The 18,483-nt window shown below is 35.1% G+C and overlaps 1 pseudogene; it reads right to left on the minus strand.

The window, feature by feature from the left end:
• The window catches only part of LOC127977547 (splicing factor 3B subunit 3-like), a 29,052-nt pseudogene extending 27,297 nt beyond the window's left edge, over positions 1-1,755 (minus strand).
• Between the last annotated feature and the right edge of the window lie 16,728 nt (positions 1,756-18,483).

Here is an 18,483-nt window from a genome sequence, read left to right on the forward strand (position 1 = left end):
GGAACATTCACTTGTAAACGGTGCTTGATTTTTCTATTGACTCAAATGGGATGACTTTTTGACTGAATATAGCAGTATGATGGATAGAAGACTCATATTTTAGCTGGAAGCAAAGGTTTGAAGTTTAAAAATGTCTTTACAAACACTTGTTTACTGACGGAATGCAGTCATGTTGATTACCATATTTTTCGGACTATAATTCGCACCCGAGTAAGTTGCATCAGTCCAAAAATACGTCATGATGAGGAAAAACCATAAGCACTGAGCAGTATAGAGCGCCTTCTCGCGGCTGTAGACTGTAATGTTTTGACTTGAGAACTAGTCAGTCTGTTGTTCGTTATCTGCTCGGCTCAGTGTTCATCTTCAGTTCTCTCTTCACAGCAGTTCAGTCAGTGTACTGTTTAAGTACATGAATTACTCCGGGATATTGGTTTGTTTGAACTCTGAGGGCGTGTCAGCCACATTAAAAAATGTAACAGCTTAAGTCATTTGTGGATTAATGCGTATTGGAGACGCGAACCGTTTAAAATGATTCAGTTTGAATTGCAGAACTGAATGATTAGTTCGCGAACTGGATATCCAGACTGCTTTGTTTTGAACTCTCACAACAGACACGGAAGAAAAGACAATGCTGAATAAAGTCGTCGTTTTTGCTATTTTTGCACTAAAATGTATTTTCGATGCTTCAAAAAATTCTAACTGACCCTCTGATGTCACATGGACTACTTTGATGATGTTTTTCTAACCTTTCTGGACATGGACAGTATACCGTACACACAGCTTCAATAGAGGGACTGAGAGCTCTCAGACTAAATCTAAAATATCTTAAACGGTGTTCCAAAGACAAACTGAGGTTTTACGGGTTTGAAACAACATGAGGGTAAGTTATTAATTACATAATTTTGCTATCTGGGTGAACTAACCCTTTAAGTCAGCTTTAATCACCTTTTTTGGTAATTCCATGAATTAACTGACCATGACACTGCTTGCACATAGGAAGTGCGCACCGGCGCCTTTGAGCACAGGACAATGGCTGCAGTAACTGGACCTTCAGACTCAGGACAAAGAGCTTAACCAGCACCTACAAGCAAGTCACACAGAGACAGTATAAGCATCAAAGTTAAAGGGGAGGACAGCAAAACGACTTATAAGGCAAAAACTTGTGTTCATTTCTTTGAATTAGCACAGAAACATTACACATAAAACTCTACATAGATACAAACACGTTAAACATATGGTCTTATGTTAACTTCAACAAAATATATATATATATGTTTTGACTTCAAACTCAAAGTTTAGGGTAACGCAAATCAAATGTATGTAGGACAAACTGAACTTTTTTTTGTTACACTTTGGATCGTTCTTTGAGTTATAACATGCATGGGGGGAAAAACATTTCGCTAAATAACTGTTCTTGTAACTTTACATTATGTAACACAACATCTGCACATAAGAGTTTGCAAGCGTTGGTCCAGTGGTCCATTCATCTTTAGCCGGTCTGCTAACAAACTTTATAGTCAAATAAAGGTTGTTACTATAATTTCTGAAAACTAATTTTAGAATAACAAAGAAATATGGGTCTTTTGCGAAATGTATGAAAACTATTTACCGAATTAGCAACCAAGATGTTGTAGATTTCAATCAGATGAGAAACGTTTATTTTTCATTGGCCTGTTCGCTCCTTATTTCAAACGGCGCTCGAACAACAGAGGTCCTCCCAGTTATGTGGCCGTGGCGCGCATCAGCAGTGTCCAAATAAATGCCTGAGCGAAAAGATCGACCTAAAAAAATCAGAAATTGTAGAAACGTGCTATAAAAACGACATTTGTGTTTTTTCAAAATTATTTATTTTTTATTTTTATGGAATATTATTTCATCCAATTCTAACTGTTAAGTTTGACTTATGTAAAACTTCCGAAATTGATGGAACATACATTTTCTGAGTGATTTTAAAAAGGAACACATTTACAAAGGGAAGATAAAAAATATTTTTTCTTTTCTTTTTTTCTTTCTTTTTTTTGGCCAAAGTATCATAGTTACTGTCACCACACAAAAAATCGAATTTATGTTGACTATAGACTTTAAATTTTAAGACTTTTAAACAAAAAGGAAAGTTAAACAACGTGGTCGAACGATTATGAAAGCTTTTAGGCTGTCTTAAGGAGGTCACATATAATGATCTAACTATGATTTTTGGACGAATTCGGTCTTATAATATGGTATATTTATGGTATATTATGGTCTATAAAATGGTATCACATTCTCTAGAAAAGACTCTCACACTTGTGCACTGGTTACGGAAATCCCAGAAAAGAACCACATACCGTAAAGGCAAAATGTTTCATTTTTTCCATTACAGTTTAACACGATGACTTCATTTATATGACTACCATTATTTTTAGTTTGAATTTTCAAAATTTTCGAAAGTAGATTTTACAGTGTATATTAATGTTTTAGAGTGTATAATAATGTTTTTTACTTGAATCTTTATTTTATTTTTGTTAATCATTTTTAGTGCTTTTGTATTTATTGTTTTTGTTTGTAGATTTTTCTTTATATTAGTAATGCTTTATGTTTTATATGTTAAATTATTTTTATTACTACTTGCAATGCGTCAGATTATTTTTGAAATAAATATTATGTATGTATTTATTCATTATATTGCTTTCATTGATGCTTTGCCAATCGTGCCAATAAAGTTCCTTCCTAATTTACGAAGTTTCCCAACTGTAAAATTATTTTTACAATGTCTCTGAGGATGCTTAAGCTACAAGTCTAAAAGAAACAACGATTGCAGATCTAATCACATGCTATCTAATTTTGTCTGTAATTTACGACCAAATAAAGTGATTAAAAAAAAAAGTGCTTGAAGCTCGAAAGTTTACACATATAGTGGCTCTATGTACAAGTAGCATGTATAAGTATGTCCACAAGGCGGCAGCATTGCATCAACTTGAGACTTATCTGGAATGCACAAATAAAATCCTTCCATGTAGAATGCCACGTAAATAAACTGTACATGAGGGAGAATAACAACCTGAAATATATACGTTTAATATCTCAATCTTATAAACAGTAATATATGCGTCTGTTGGTTGTACACAAACTTTTTTCTTTCAGAACAGTGATTACGTTAAACCACGGATATGAATAAACAGAAAAACATATATAGAATACATTTATAAAGAGATAAAAAAAAAATACACATCTTACACTCCAGGAATCCTCAATCACAGCACTTTTTAGCGACCCTCTGTGAATACCATCTGTTCCGAATGCATCATGGGAAATGTAGTTAAAAAAAGGCGCTGGACTCTCTCGCAACTCCTGACACCAATTCACATCACTTTCCTGGTGTTGTGTATATAAATGCGTAAGAAAAAAATATTGGGTTAGTCGCTCAAATAAATGAACAAACCAAATAACGGTTCGCAGTTAAGCGATAAATCATTTAAAGAACTACACATCCCAGTAGACTCTTAACGCGATTGGAGAATATGGGGTGAGGATGTCTTGTTGAGGGAGGGGGGGCAACACACACGGACTGCTGGCAGCATTGTGAGAATTACATTGTTGCACATTATCCAAGGGCTTAGAGACGATAAAATACCGGACAGCAGGATAAATTCCTTGTAGTGCACATATGCATTAGAATACGACGTGGACGCTGGAAACGACCACCGGCGGAGAATTGATGTGAATAATCATATGGAAGCTGAATGCTGTTCATTTAGTGCAACATCTACAACAGTCTGCAGAAATTTACATTCCAGAGAAGAGGTGAAGTGCGTGTCTTTACATCCCAAAACTGCCCCAGCTTTAAGAATACACCGTGATGAAGGGTTATGCATCGTAAGAGGCATTGCAAGGTAAGAAAAGCATGAGCTTCATGGAATTTGTCATTTGTGTCCATTGTGTGAAATATAACCTGTTGTGGTCAATGCTTATGTGGTTTTCAGTCCATTAATGTCTCACCCCTCCTTTTTTATTTTTAAAGCAGATAGTCCCAGATTGTGTAGCTAGAGTGGTCCCTGACCTGCATCATGCATAGCGGCACTCAAGAGGGACCCGTGGCTTGCCCCTTTGTGTCCGAACCCATCTCATTTATGTGAGGGTCTCATTCCACTCTGAACCCACCCTTACTGATCTGCCAGCGTTGCTTAGATACAGGAAAGAAAGAGGGGTAGTAAAGGATTTTCTCGGGGTTGATGTGATGGGGTGACCTAATCAAGTCTTTTGTCTCATCCTTATGCAGTTTATCTAAAGCAGACACAGCTCAACTCCAAAGATGTGGATGTTAACTCAATAAAGTAAAACCAAATAAGCAGGATTTGACCAGAAAGACAACAAAAATGTATTAAAGATCTATTAACCCATACTATTTTCCTTTTATCAGGGAAGCTTATGGCACAAGTGCAGATTTTCTTTCCTATTTTACAGACTGAGTAGAATCACTGTAACGTCACATATTTAACATGACTGTACTTGAATTTAAACATCACTTGGGCATTAATAAACCATGTGTTTTTTGTAGATTTCATAGGTTTTAAAAGAAAAGCATTTTCCATTCACCAAAGAACTACATGGTTAGATCAGTTAACGACAGGTAAAGTAATAGTTATTAATGGTTGTTAAGCTAGATATAAGATTAAATGTGTGGTTTTTTATCATATGTAAAACTTTTGGCCATATTGAATAATCTGCACCTATTTAAAAATATAAATGATCATATACTAATAATGCAATATGATCCAGGTTATACTCAAATATATCCTTACTGTTTAAGGTTAAATTACAGCTTAGTTTATTTACTAGTATCTGAAATCTATTCTGTTATATATATTAAACAAAAAATAAATATTAATCATTGTGTGTCAAGTGGTTTTCTGTTAACGCTGAGGCCATTTTGTGGTGATTTGACTACTACATCACATAATATCTTCCTGTAAACAGCTTCTGCTGCAACACTTCTAATTAATTTCTGATTCTGTCTTGACATTCAGTTTGCCCTTTGCTAATGGGTCTCTTTTCAGTGACTGAATTTGAGAGGACAGTTGCTGTTTGGACTAATTGCAGGACTCTGGTGATAGGGGCTCTTTATTATATGAAGAAATTTCACTTAAAAAAATTGTACTTTAAAACAGTTTTACTGTTACAAGAAATGGCAAGTAAAGCATTGAATTAAACCTAAAAATGTTTAAATCAAGTATAAAGACTGAAGTAGTATTTACTTGTAAAACATACTCCGATGATCCCCCCCCCCCCCAGAAAAAAAAAAAAACATTTTATTTATTTATTTATTTATTTTACATTGACATAGACACATGCAACCCAAATAAATCACTGCAGGTCCCTGTGGTTATCGGACCACAACAGAGCAAATGGCCAAGCGCAAATTGAGTTTAATATGAGCAGTTAGACATCCAGTGTAATTTTTCCCTAAGCATAATGGAGGACTATCTATTTCTTCTTATATCTGCTGCGACATTATGCAGAGAGACTCCCTGCTGAAACCATATAATGAATAAATCATTGCACTGAATATTTTAATCACCTGATGTGTTTCTTAAACATGCATGTCCTTGAGTTAAAATTACAGTTTGAACTATAAATGTCACTTAGGTGTAAAAGAGAGGGTACAGAAAAGATAATTGTATATTGAGATAGACTGTAAACTTTTCTTGTTGACTGCTCTATTTGACAGATGTTCATCATCTTCTGTAACTAGGCTAACATAGTATCGGGGGAATTTCAGGAGCCAGCAGAAGTCCTGCTGACTTGGCCTTAACTAGGTTAACACTGCGTACAGAGCGAGCACGCTGTCAAAGAGTCACATATGAGAGCTTTTAAACAGGTTACTCTATGGGAAACCTTTTTCGATCAGGGATTTAAATTGGTTAATTCACAGAGCTTTGACAGCAGGGTTACCTGAAATTCACTTCTATCAACCTAAATAACCCAACTCAGCATTTACAGTTACAACACTTGCAACATTTTACCGTTATGTTTGCATCACATGGATTGTACAGAAAATAACAGATAGGGCACCTGCTGCTGAACACACTTATGTTGTCTGTAGATTTGTATTCTTGTGTGTGTGTGTGTGTGTGTGTGTGTGTGTGTGTGTGTGTATGCATGCATGAGTTCTCTAGGTTTATCTTTCCCTAAGAGACCTGCTCCCAAACCCAAACAGATGGAAGACTTTTCTTTCAGATGCTCATCATATCAGATCACTGAAAATTTAATGGTTTTTACAAACAGGAGCAGTCCCAAAATATCTTTCTGAGTTCAGACTCGACAGGAAGGAAACATGACACTCTCAGCTCTCACTGTTTAACCTTTGTACTGTGCTAAAAATCCAAATTTGACATTCCCCGTCCAAAATGATTGGCCTTTAAAAATTGCTTGTACATTTTTCATTACTCTATATTATCACCAAGTCTTGGGTCCGATCTTTTTGTCAGCTTCTTTTCTTTCAATGAGTACAGGTTTGGTATTTCTTATTGGAACTAATTAGTCTTAGCCCTCGTTGATCTGAGCTTATGTAACTCAGTTTTTGAGTGACAAAAGCACAATTTGTTGATAATTTTGGCAATGTTCCCTCAAAAACTGTGCTAATTAAAAGAAAACAAGTCAATAAGAAGATTGAATCCAGTATTTAATAATAATATAGCATAACAAGATATTTATAAGCTATTTTTTGTAGGCTGATCTTTTTTGCCCTTTTGTTTTTAAAAAGTTTTTATACCCTCTGTGAGAGAGGTTATGGGTTTTTACTCCAAAGTGAAAGAATGACTGAAAAACAACATGAAGGTTAAGCACATTAGATTGATTAGATTATTGCAGTTTGACTTTGAGTAAGCGCACACATCTGTAGCTTACCTCATTTAATAATTGTAAAATAATCCAAATTAAATGTAAAAAAAAAAAAAAAATAGCTCTAGGGTTTCTTCTAATTTTGAAAGTTGACAGATTTCGAAAAGGTATAATAGACGACATACAACCTTTCAGTCTGTCATTGCAGCACATTCATGACAGCCGGATATAGTGTGAGCAACATTTCAGTGAGTTGGTGAAGAAAGGGTTAACTGTGCCAGTAATGTGGTGATCTGGAGCCAGCGTTGCCCCTGGTTTTCTTCTCAATCGATGGGCTCTGCGACAGACCTTGGCATCTGGCCCCAGTTTAGGTGGCCTCAGAGGATCTCTGCTGGATGAGTGAGGGAGAGAGAGACATTTCTGAGAACAGAAGAAGAAATACTTTGTCACACAGAGAAAGTGATGAAAAACAACATTAAAAGAAGACGGCACAGAAAGAATGATTGAGAGAATAGAGAGGTAGGATACAGAAAATGACCACAGCAGGCTGAAAGCACATCTTTTTCTGTACTTGCCAAATGGAAAGATATATTATAGATAGAGGTACAGGTACATGGATAATTCATGAATATGTTACAGGGACACAGCAAGAGATGCAAGGCATCAACGGAGACAAGGTCAGTGAGGAGCGGGCAACTGAGGTCCACATATTGTATTAGTCGCCTTTTAAGGAATACTTCAAATTTCTTCTCAAAAGTTCATAGTTTAAATCACTTCAAATACAGAAAGAAAGAAAAAGTGCTGTACATATTAAAATGATGGCAAATACAGATGATAATTATTTCAAAATCACTATTAATAATATATTAGATGTAAAAGAAATTTTACAATTTTAAAATGCTACAAATGAATTAAAGCATCACAACATAACGTACAGTATGATAACTGTTATTTTGACATTTGCTATTAATTAGAAAATATCACTTTTAAATTTGTTTTCCTAAAATTAGTAATATATATATTTAGAAGAAGGAACTACAATTTACTTCATAAGCAAACATTTTTGATGCATATTTGATAGATTATTTTCCAGCAGTCAATATTTGCAATGTTGATAGGTCACTTGCTTCACCTGCGCTGAGGCCAGAAATCAAAGTCGATGTTTCCTGAAGAGGACCTTACACACACACACACACACACAGACACTGGCTTTTAGAGCTTGAAGCAGAGATTGGGGTGCTGAGTCAGACACTTGGGCAGCTGCAGCTGTTAAGAGCTCCCATGGCACACAAACACAGATTTCTGGGGAGGCAGTTTATGCCAAAATAAGACATTGTGACTGTACTATCCATCGCTGCTGTTATAGACAGAATTCACCTGTCTCTCTCCTATACAAGCGTTTTGAACTCCTAGTTCTGCGTGATGTGATTGCTGCTTACTTGAGATGATTTTGGTTTTGATTTATATTCTAAGATCGTGAACTACTTATTTCCAATCCTTTGAGATCCATGAGGGCTGTTTTCTTCAGCATCGTAGAGATGTATCTCTGGCTTATCATGGTTGCTCATAATAGATCAGCTTCTGCTGGACATGAAGGACATGACTGGTGGCATTCCCTGTGGATCTGGTTTGTCAAGAAAAGCATGATGAAGGGTCAACAGTTGCTCCAGAAGAATGCGACTCATTGCCTTTGGGCACAAGTACAATTATGGATTGCTTAGCTGTATGCTGTTAACTGATCCAGTGGCTCCTCAGGGCAGTGTCCCAATTAGCATGGACATGAAATACATTCAGAGAATTAAAAGAAAGTGTTTGCAACTGTCAAATCAGATGGCATTAAATGTTTTCATGTTAGATTGTTATAAATATGGTAAGAAATGTTTTTAGACACATTTTTATCTGTGCCCAAGATAATTGTGACATCAAGTTAATGAGGCAGAAACTTGTTTGGATGAGTCTAAATAACACCTAAGGTTATATCTAGATTTACTTTCATGTTAGGTGAACAAGTCTAAATAAAATTTCCATTGAGAGGGTATAAAATAAGACAAAACTGAAATAAAATAAAACGAAATAAAAATGAGAGCCAGTATTTCATGAGAGGCAGAATGGGAAATAAACACGACTGAAGCTGAAGGCTATACACAAAATGAATTTGAGACTTGAATTTGATTAGAGAGGCAGGCATCTCTCATTTCATTTTCCATCATTTAAGTTTGAGGCTTGAAGCTCAAGTGGAGTGAAAGGTTATATTTTCTTGTGATTAATGTAACTCAGATAAATTTATGGGACGTTTTTGTGATGTACAAACTGTAGTAACCATAAAACACATTTCAAATCAAGTTCTGTATTGTGAGCTCAGTTTGGGATTATTTATCTGAAGAATAAATTCTTAGAAAATAAATCTGAAGAATGATTGATGATGTACAGAAGCATTAAAAGAGGTCAGAATGATGGACTATTTATTATTAGGACACATTCTCAGAAATTAAATGCAATTACAAAATGTGACCCTGGATCACAAAACCAGTCATAAGGGTCAATTTTTTGAAATTGAGATTTATACATCATCTGAGAGCTGAATAAATAAGCTTTCCATTGATTCAGTTCAATTCAGTTCAATTCTGGTTTATTTGTATAGCGGTTTTCATTATAAAAATTGTTGCAAAGCAGCTTTACAGGAAATTAACTTTCTACATTATACTGTATTTAGTAGCAGCTTGTCAGTGGTGACTATTTCAAATTGATGTACACATGGCAGAAATGTATGGTAAGATTCAGATAATGACATAATAAAACAGACGATGAACACTATTAACAGAAATGATTATATGTTGCAATCAAACTTGTAGCAAAATTTGGTAGTTTATGTTGTTTGAGGGTTGGCATCATCTGAGGTCCTCTGAGGGGTTTGCATCATCTCTTCTCAGGTGTTCAGTCATCTCAGGTCTTTGTAAAGGCTTGATCCCGACTGAAGCTTTTATAATTCCTAGTTACCATGGTATGTCTGGCAGAAACAAACAGAGACTTAATTAGCATAGTTGCTGTTTCAACCAAGCACGAATGATTTGTTCAACCCAGGCTAAGGAATAATAATGTGCATTTGATCAGATATGCAGAACAAGATTATGAGATGCATTATTTGAAAGCTTGGCTGAAGAGATGTGTCTTTAATCTAGATTTAAGCAGAGAGAGTGTGTCTGAACCCCAAACATTATCAGGATGGCTATTCCAGAGTTTGGGAGTCAAATGCGAAAAAGCTCTCCCTCCTTTAGTGGATTTTGCTATTCTAGGTACTACCAAAATCCCTTGTTTTGCTACCTTAGGGAGCGTGATGGATTGTAGCATGGTAGAATGCTAGTTAGGTACGCAGGAGATGAACCTTTAAGGGCCTTTTAGGTAAGTAATAATATTTTGTAACTGATACAGAACTTAATAGGTAGCCAATGCAGAGACTGTAAAATTGGGGTCATATTTTCTTGACCTGGTAAGGACTCTAGCCGCTGCATTTTGGACTACCTGTAGCTTGTTTATTGAAGATGCAGAACAACCCCCTAGCAGTGAGTTACAATACTCCAGTCTAGAGGTCATGAACTATGATGCATGAACTAGCTTTTCTGCATCAGAAAAAGGTAACGTTTCATAGCTTTTCACAGTGTTTCTAAAACGGGAGAATGCTGTATTTGTAACGGGAAATACGATTTTCAAAAGACAAGTTGCTGTCTAATATAAGAGGAAGTAGCAGTACATCTGTCTAGTTTGTAATCCAAATTCCAAATTACAAATTGTAATCCAAGAGATTCTGTTTACTGATTTTTGGTCTGATAAGTAATATCTCTGTCTTTTTTAAATTGTATAGGAGAAAATTATTGGTCATCCAATCTTCTTGTTGAGATACATAGTTGAGTATCATCAGCATAATAATGGAAACTAATTTTCTGATAATATTAACAAGGGGTAACATGCATATTGGAAATAGCAGAAGACCTAGGATAGATCCTTGCATCACGCCATACTTTACTGGTGATAACGGAGATGACTACTTGTTTAAATAGACAATGTGGTAGCAATCGGACAGGTAAGATCTAAACCATCTTAAAGCCTGCCCTTGAACACCCAAATAGTTTTGTAATCTATTGTTTTGGTTATTTTCTATGAGTTTGTGGATATGCTTGGCCCTGGCAGCTTTCAGAGCCTGTCTATAACTGGACATGCTGTTTTTCCATCCAAATCCAAAAACTTCCAAGTTAGTTTTTCTCCATTTGGACTCAAGATTAAGAGTTTCTTTCTTGAGAGAATGCGTATCACTGTTGTATCATGGCACAGTATGTTTTTCTCTAACCCTTTTCAGTTATTCAATTTGACAGGGGCAACAGCTTCTAATGTATTAGAGAAAAAAATGTTCTAGTCCATATTGCTTGTCATTTCATCTAGTTAATATGTGTTTACGGGTACACAGAGCAGTTGAGATAAATCAGGCAAGTTATTTCTGAATCTGTCTTTGGTTGCTGGAACAATAATTCTTCCCGGATGATAACACAGAGCCGTATAGTAAATATCCATTGATGTATTGTTAGGAAAGAACAATATTTGGCCAGGATGAAAATCAAAAATTAAGTTTTGATATATTTACAGTAAATATAAATATATAGTCTATAAATTTACAAAATATCTTCATGGAACATGATCTTTACTTAATATCCTAATGATTTTTGGCATAGAAGACAAATTTATAATTTTGACCCATACAATGTATTTTTGGCTATTGCTGCAAATATACCCATGCTACTTAAGACTGGTTTTGTGGTTCAGGGTCACAAATGTGAAAGAATCGTTGAACGAGCATGGAAAACACATTCCGCTGACACCAGATTACATTGGAAGAAAATGACGATTTAAATAGCTAAATCATAATTTTGGTCTACTTTTTAAATGAAAAAAACACAAGACACGATAATCATACTTTTTTCCCCAGGGAGGCCTAACAAGCAATAATGTATCCAGCTTTAAAAGGGTTTAATCCATTAAACATGAAATTAGATTAAGCCTTAGGGCCAAGCAGTTGAAAATTACAATTTTATGATTAGATTAATCCTCAGCCGGGGAGAGAGTGCATTATTTTTGAGTACATTAACCCTAGAGTCACTGGACAGGCATCGGTTTCCCTCCCTGCTTCCAATCTGATCATAGACAGCACAAAACAGGAGCCGTCGACTGTTGAATATGTAAGAACAACCTGTCCAGCAGCGAGTCGGAGAGAATGCAAGCCCACCCAGTATGTGAATGCCTGCTCTTCTCTTTCAATTACATTTCCATTGCAGCCAGCTGTGAGGTTTCGTTGCCAAGGCAACTCAGACACCCACTCTACAGTGTTCGGTTCACCCTTGCTGAGCAGGCACATTGGTCAAGACCCACTAAAAGCGACCGAACAACAAAAGAGAGAGGCAAATAAAGAGTAAGCTATAAGGTCAGTGAATGTTTTCGTGTTCAATACATGTGTATGGCTGAAGAAGGAAGAAAAAATTAAGAAATTGATGGCAGTGTTATCATCTGGATTTGTAATAGAGAATGTATTGCAAGCATGTGTTTGTATATGCATGGAGTCAAGAATTTGAGTAATAATGTTTTGAGCACAACAGTCATGTTTAGATGTGTTGACCAAAAGCGAATAATAATGGTTACATATCTCAGTTGCCTGCTGCTTGTTTTAAGTCTAGCAACTGTGTGCTGATGGCTTTATAAATGAGAAGACTGTCATTTTGAGATATTGGATGGGGTAGGAGGATGTGATGCTTGGTGAGAAAATGAAGAATGAATTTAATAGACGGAGAGCATAATTCAGCTTTAAGAGGATTTTGCCTTTCATTTGAGATTTTATAGTCTATATATATATATATGGTGTGCTGACTTCCATAGTTTTTTAGACAGTAAGTGCATCACATTTATATTCCTTTGTAAACAACACTCTTTTAGTATTTTTACTTTAAAATCTCAAGATTCATTGATGTAGCACAAATGTATGTAAACAAAAAAAACACATGACAATCAGTTCAGTTACATTAATGTTGAAGCCTGTATACAGAACAATTAATAAAAATCTGAAAGTGTAAATTAAAATCCAGCTAAATAATTTTTTTGTTTTACTAAACATGAACGTTTACAAGTTATAGTTCACTATGAGGCAGCATTGGGGAGTAATTACATGTAACAGAATTCACAGAATTGATTACAAAGGAGGTTACATCTGAATTTTTTCACACACACCCACATATAGATTTAATTGACTTCTTTAATCATTTGCAGTGACTGCTCTAAAATATTAGACACCAATGTTTCAGGAATTAAGAACATGAAATAGTACACATGCTTATTCAGTAACTTTCTGTTTGGGTTTGTATATGCTTTATTTTCATCAGAAACTATATATGAACAGATAATTATTAAATGCATGGTTTTCTGTCAGCTATGCAAATATTTGATTACAAAAACAGTATATTTGCTAACTATTCAACTATTTGATTTTATGATTTTATATTTATTTAACCTCAAAATCTCAAAGTAAAAAGAGGTGCTAAAGTCAGATTTTGTGATGGCTATGCTTTAAACTAAATTATTGTAATCTTAATTCAAGTAATAAAGTATTTTGAAAGTCTGACAGTAATCAGTGTTTAAAACTGTAAGGTTAACCCATGCCTGGTTTAAATGTTTGCATGGTTAACAGTTTAAAATATTACACATTTACCAAAGCTATCAACTACTTTAAAGGCGATTTCATCAATATTTCGTTTTTTTTGTTGTTGTTTTTTTTACCCAAAGAATCAATATATTCAAAGTATTTATTCAAAGTTGTACCATACATCAGTGGAAGCTTAATTAGATGTATACATCTTACACCTTTTTTTTTTTTTTTGCATATGATGTTTAACTATTACACTTATAAAGATCCACCATCCACCATCCCCTGCATCAGATATAAAACCAAAGGTTAATTCTGAGAATGTTTACCCATGTATGTGTGCAATAGTGGCTCATATATAACTTGAGAAAATGTAAGTCTCCCCCATTAGAAGAGCTTCTGCAAACTAGGAAAAAAATAACAGGCAGAAGTGCAAGTATCAAACTCTGCTGATTTGTAACATATACATTAATTACAAACAAACAGCTTCTACATAGGCTCTCATGCATTCCATGTGACACTTTTTTTAAGGAGAAAAAAAGTTAAATAGTTGATACTGCACTACGAGTCTTTATATATAGTTCTTTATTCTCAATGACACCAAATATTTCAGACACTGAACATTTCTGAACACCGGCGAGTTCATGGACCATAATATCACACTCGCCAGCAGCAGTAAGGTAACTGGCAGTTTGATCTAGTAAAAGGTGAAAATTTCACAATTTCCCTTCTATTCAATCTTCACGAATTACCTTCCAAAAAGCTATACAAATTAAAGAGAGAGAGAGAGAGAGAGAGAGAGAGAGAGAGAGAGAATAAAATGTCCCGCCTCAAGTTAAAAAAAATAAAATATGTTCCCAACTAAGTCTCAGTCCCACTTGAGCTTTCAGAAATAAAACGCTTTTGCACGAGTTTAGAATATTCTAGCTGAGCCCCAGTGTGAGATTTTTTAGGCGACAGTTATTTTAGAGTTTAGTAAAAAGTTTAGTTTAGCAAGTTTAGAAAAAAAAGATCATGTTGGTTGATATTCTGGTGATAGCATGGTCCGTGGATAATTCATCTCAAAGTGCACCACAATGCAGTACTATATGATTAAAGACAAAAACAAAGTGTAAAAAGACATTTTACAACTTTTTTTTATAACTATATAGTACATTTTATCTACTAAATGTATCATTGTATCAAAAAAAGAGAGAGATTGAGAATCTTTATATTCCAGATAATGTGTGTATTAAAAAACATTCAGCTTTCGCTTTGTTATTAAAACTTTTTTTTTTAATGATTGAGCAAACGATTAGGAATGACACAGATCTCTGTCCATGATTGCAAATGCGGTTACTTCCGTTCACGCTTAAACGACTTCCTTTTACACTGAAATGCCTTCTGTTTACACTGAAAATTCACACACATCCACATATGAAATCACTTGCATACAGTATATATATATATATGTGTGTGTGTGTGTGTGTGTGTGTGTGTGTGTGTGTGTGTGTGTGCGTGTGTGTGTGTGTCTGTGTGTTTGTGGGTGTGTGTGTACAAATAATGCATATGTTTTTCTCATCTGAACTGTATACATTAGTAAATGTTATTTTTTATGTATGCGCGAGTGTTTTATGGATGTGTATGCGCGCATCGAGTTTATGTGCGAGTGTTTAATAGGTGTGTATGCACGGATCAAGTTTATATGTATATGTAAGTGTCTGTAGGTGTATGCACACGTCAAGTTTATATACGCAATTTATTTAAAAGTGTGTATGCATACATTGCTAACATTATATGTATTGGTATCGATTTCATATTAGTGTTCACGTGTATTTTATATATGTATTTTTGAACATCCAGTAGTATGCATGTATATGTGAGTAATTTATAGGTGAATATGCACGTGTTTTATGTACCATATTTTCCGGAAAATAAGTCACACTTTTTTTCATAGTTTGGCTGGTCCTGCAACTTATGGTGCTTTCACACTTGGTTCACTTGCCGGGTCCGAACCCGAGTTGGTTCCCCCCACCCCTGCCCCCACTGGACTGTGTTAATATTATAATATTTGAGTCCGAACCACGGCTCGCTTGCGTCATCAAGCCAGCAGCTGTTTACCCCGTTGCTTGGTAACGACAGCGCAGGAGAAGGCGGCAAATGCAAAACATTAATCCCAGCAAGCAATAGCCGTCATTTCAACGTCTGGGTTAAATATAGACCAGATATAGTCCGGCTACGTGTAACCCACTTTTAGCCCAAATAACATTTAATCTGGATAAATGTATTTTTTTTGCAAAATAACTTGTGAGATGTATGATATTCCATCATGTACGCAGAGTCTAACGTGATTACAAGTTGTTTGGTTTACTTTATTTTACATGTTATATGTGTAGGCTGTGCGTAGCCACGATTTAGCTCGTATTCAGACCCGGCTATTGTAGCCCACTTTTTGTCAAAACTAATTAATTGTATTTTTTTGCCAGGCAGTGCATGAAATGGTTAATATTCAATCATGTTCGCATTGGTATGATATCAAGGTTCAATACGTCATTTCACGGCATGGTAGATCACGATTTAGCTCCGAATTGGACGGGCTATATGCGGTCTGCTTTAGCCCACCTGGCGAAATTATTGCAATCTGGGCTCAGATATAGACCAGCGACCTAGAATATTAGTCTTTGAAATGTTTTCGCTTACACAGCTTAATATATATTTTCTGTCAAACATTCATACACAATCTACGATAAAAATATCTAATCAAATGCAATTGCATTTCCCAACCGCTAGATGGCACAATTGAAACACTACTGAGACATGTCTACTAGAACTAATGCCATTGCGTGACTAGATCACTTAAGCCAAATCTCGCGATAAACATTTCCGCCATTTTATTTTACACGAGGCAGCTGTCGGAGTGCAACGGGTGAGCAACAGTCTGAGTGAAAACCTTCACATTTCTACTTCGATCTTGTAAGTATGCGTGTTATTTTTGATATGTTTATTGTTTAAATTAGTTAGCTGTTATAATGTGTAGAAACCGTGACATTTTAACATTAACATTGCAGAGTACTACTTTTCTCCAAAAAGTTAACGTTACCTGCACGTGTTATTGCAAATGTATCTAAATTCAATGAATGTGGTAAGCATGAAACTATGAAACTTATCATTACTATTTTTTTATTATTATAAAGATACCAGTATTTATTTGTATTGAAATTAGAGTTGATTTAAAGCAAATTCTGTAAGTACTTTACATAAAATTTAACAGCAGCATAGTGCAACATGAAAAAAAAAAAAATCCTCTCCATTTAATAAAAGGTAGTGGCAAACATAAAGTCTTTAAACTAGTTTGTAAATAATTAAAATATGCAGCATACATTCAGTTTTCAGTGAATTTGTTTCAGATATAAATTTGAATGCTGCTTCTCCATGTTTTGTTTTGACTTTGGAGATATAAAAGTAGCTGGCTACTGTCCCAGATGTCCTGAGAGGTCTGCTCTGGATGGTTCATAGTGCATCAGAAGATTAGAAATTTACTTTGGCCTTAAAATGTTAATTTAATAACCAACTGTAGTTTTTGGATATTAATTTTTTGACAGACAGATAGCCAGTGTAAAAACCTCAGAACTGGAGTGATGTAATCCACTTTATTTGATTTAAAGACACTGTTTATTGGAAATTATCCTGCAATCAGTCAACAAAGTACAGCAATTGAATATACAGAATACTTGTCAGTGACTACCATTAAATGTCTTGTTACCAACATTCATCAAAATATATTTTTTTTGTGTGTGTTCAACAGAAGAAAGCCATGCAGGTTTGGAACCAAGTGAAAGTGAGTAAATGATTACATGTTTTTTATTTTATTTTTTTATTTTTTTTAAGTGAACTACGCCTATAAGTATTTTTTATGTTTATTAGAGTTATATGAGTAAGTGATAAAGAATGATTTATAATGATAGTTCACTTTGAAATTAAATTTTGATATGTTTAAGCTTACCTTATGGGCATCCAAGATGTAGGTGTCTTTGTTTCCGCAGTAGTTTCAATTTTTATATTTTTAGGTCAAACTGTTCTTGTCTGTCAGTCATATAATGCAGGTCTATATGGTCACCACCTGAAAGAGCATGCACAGAGAAGTCCAAATTAAACAATTCCCCACCATACACACTGATAGCCTAAGACACGAAACGAGCGGTTTGTGTCAGAAAACGAACAGTATTTATATCGTTTTACCTCTTATAACACAGCAACGTCGAAGTGATCTGAGGGCGCGCGTGCTTCGGTGTGTGTGCATTCTGGGCTGGCTTAGTCTAAGTGCGGCGCTTGCGCAAATTAAGCCAGAACGCGGATGCATCACACACCTGGAAGCACGCGTGCCCTCATATCACTTGGACGTGGCTGTGTACAAGAGGTAAAAACGATATAAATACTGTTCATTTTCTCACACAGACTGCTCGTTTCGTGTCTTAGTCCATCAATGTGTACTTACAATGGGGAATTGTTTAATTTGGACTTCTCTGTGCATGGCCTTTTTAGGTGGTGACCATAGACCTGCATTATATGACTGACAGACAAGAATAGTTTGACCTAAAAAATTGAAACTACTGCGGAAACAAAGACACCTACATCTTGGACGTTCTTAAGGTAAGCTAAAACATACCAAAATATAATTTCAAAGTGAACTATCCCTTTAAACTTGAGGGAAGAACTAAAGTAGAAATGAAAATAAAATCTGTTTTCACCTTCATTAGAATGATAATTTAAAAAAATACTGTATTTCAGTTTCAAAACACATTATGGTAGTAGTCAGACATGTCTTGGGATAACAGTGTTACATAATCAATTATAATGTTAATTTTATTTCCATATTTATAAGTTATGGATCCCAAATATCTAAGAGAATGGCGTCGCTTGAGAGATCGAGTTAATGCTCTCGCTGAAAATTAATAGGTCATTTTCATTGCCATTTAAGTGAAATTACAGAACTTGCATATATGAGCTTGATA

Source organism: Carassius gibelio, chromosome B18 (genome assembly GCF_023724105.1).
Source record: "Carassius gibelio isolate Cgi1373 ecotype wild population from Czech Republic chromosome B18, carGib1.2-hapl.c, whole genome shotgun sequence".
NCBI classification, from domain to species: Eukaryota; Metazoa; Chordata; class Actinopteri; order Cypriniformes; family Cyprinidae; genus Carassius; species Carassius gibelio.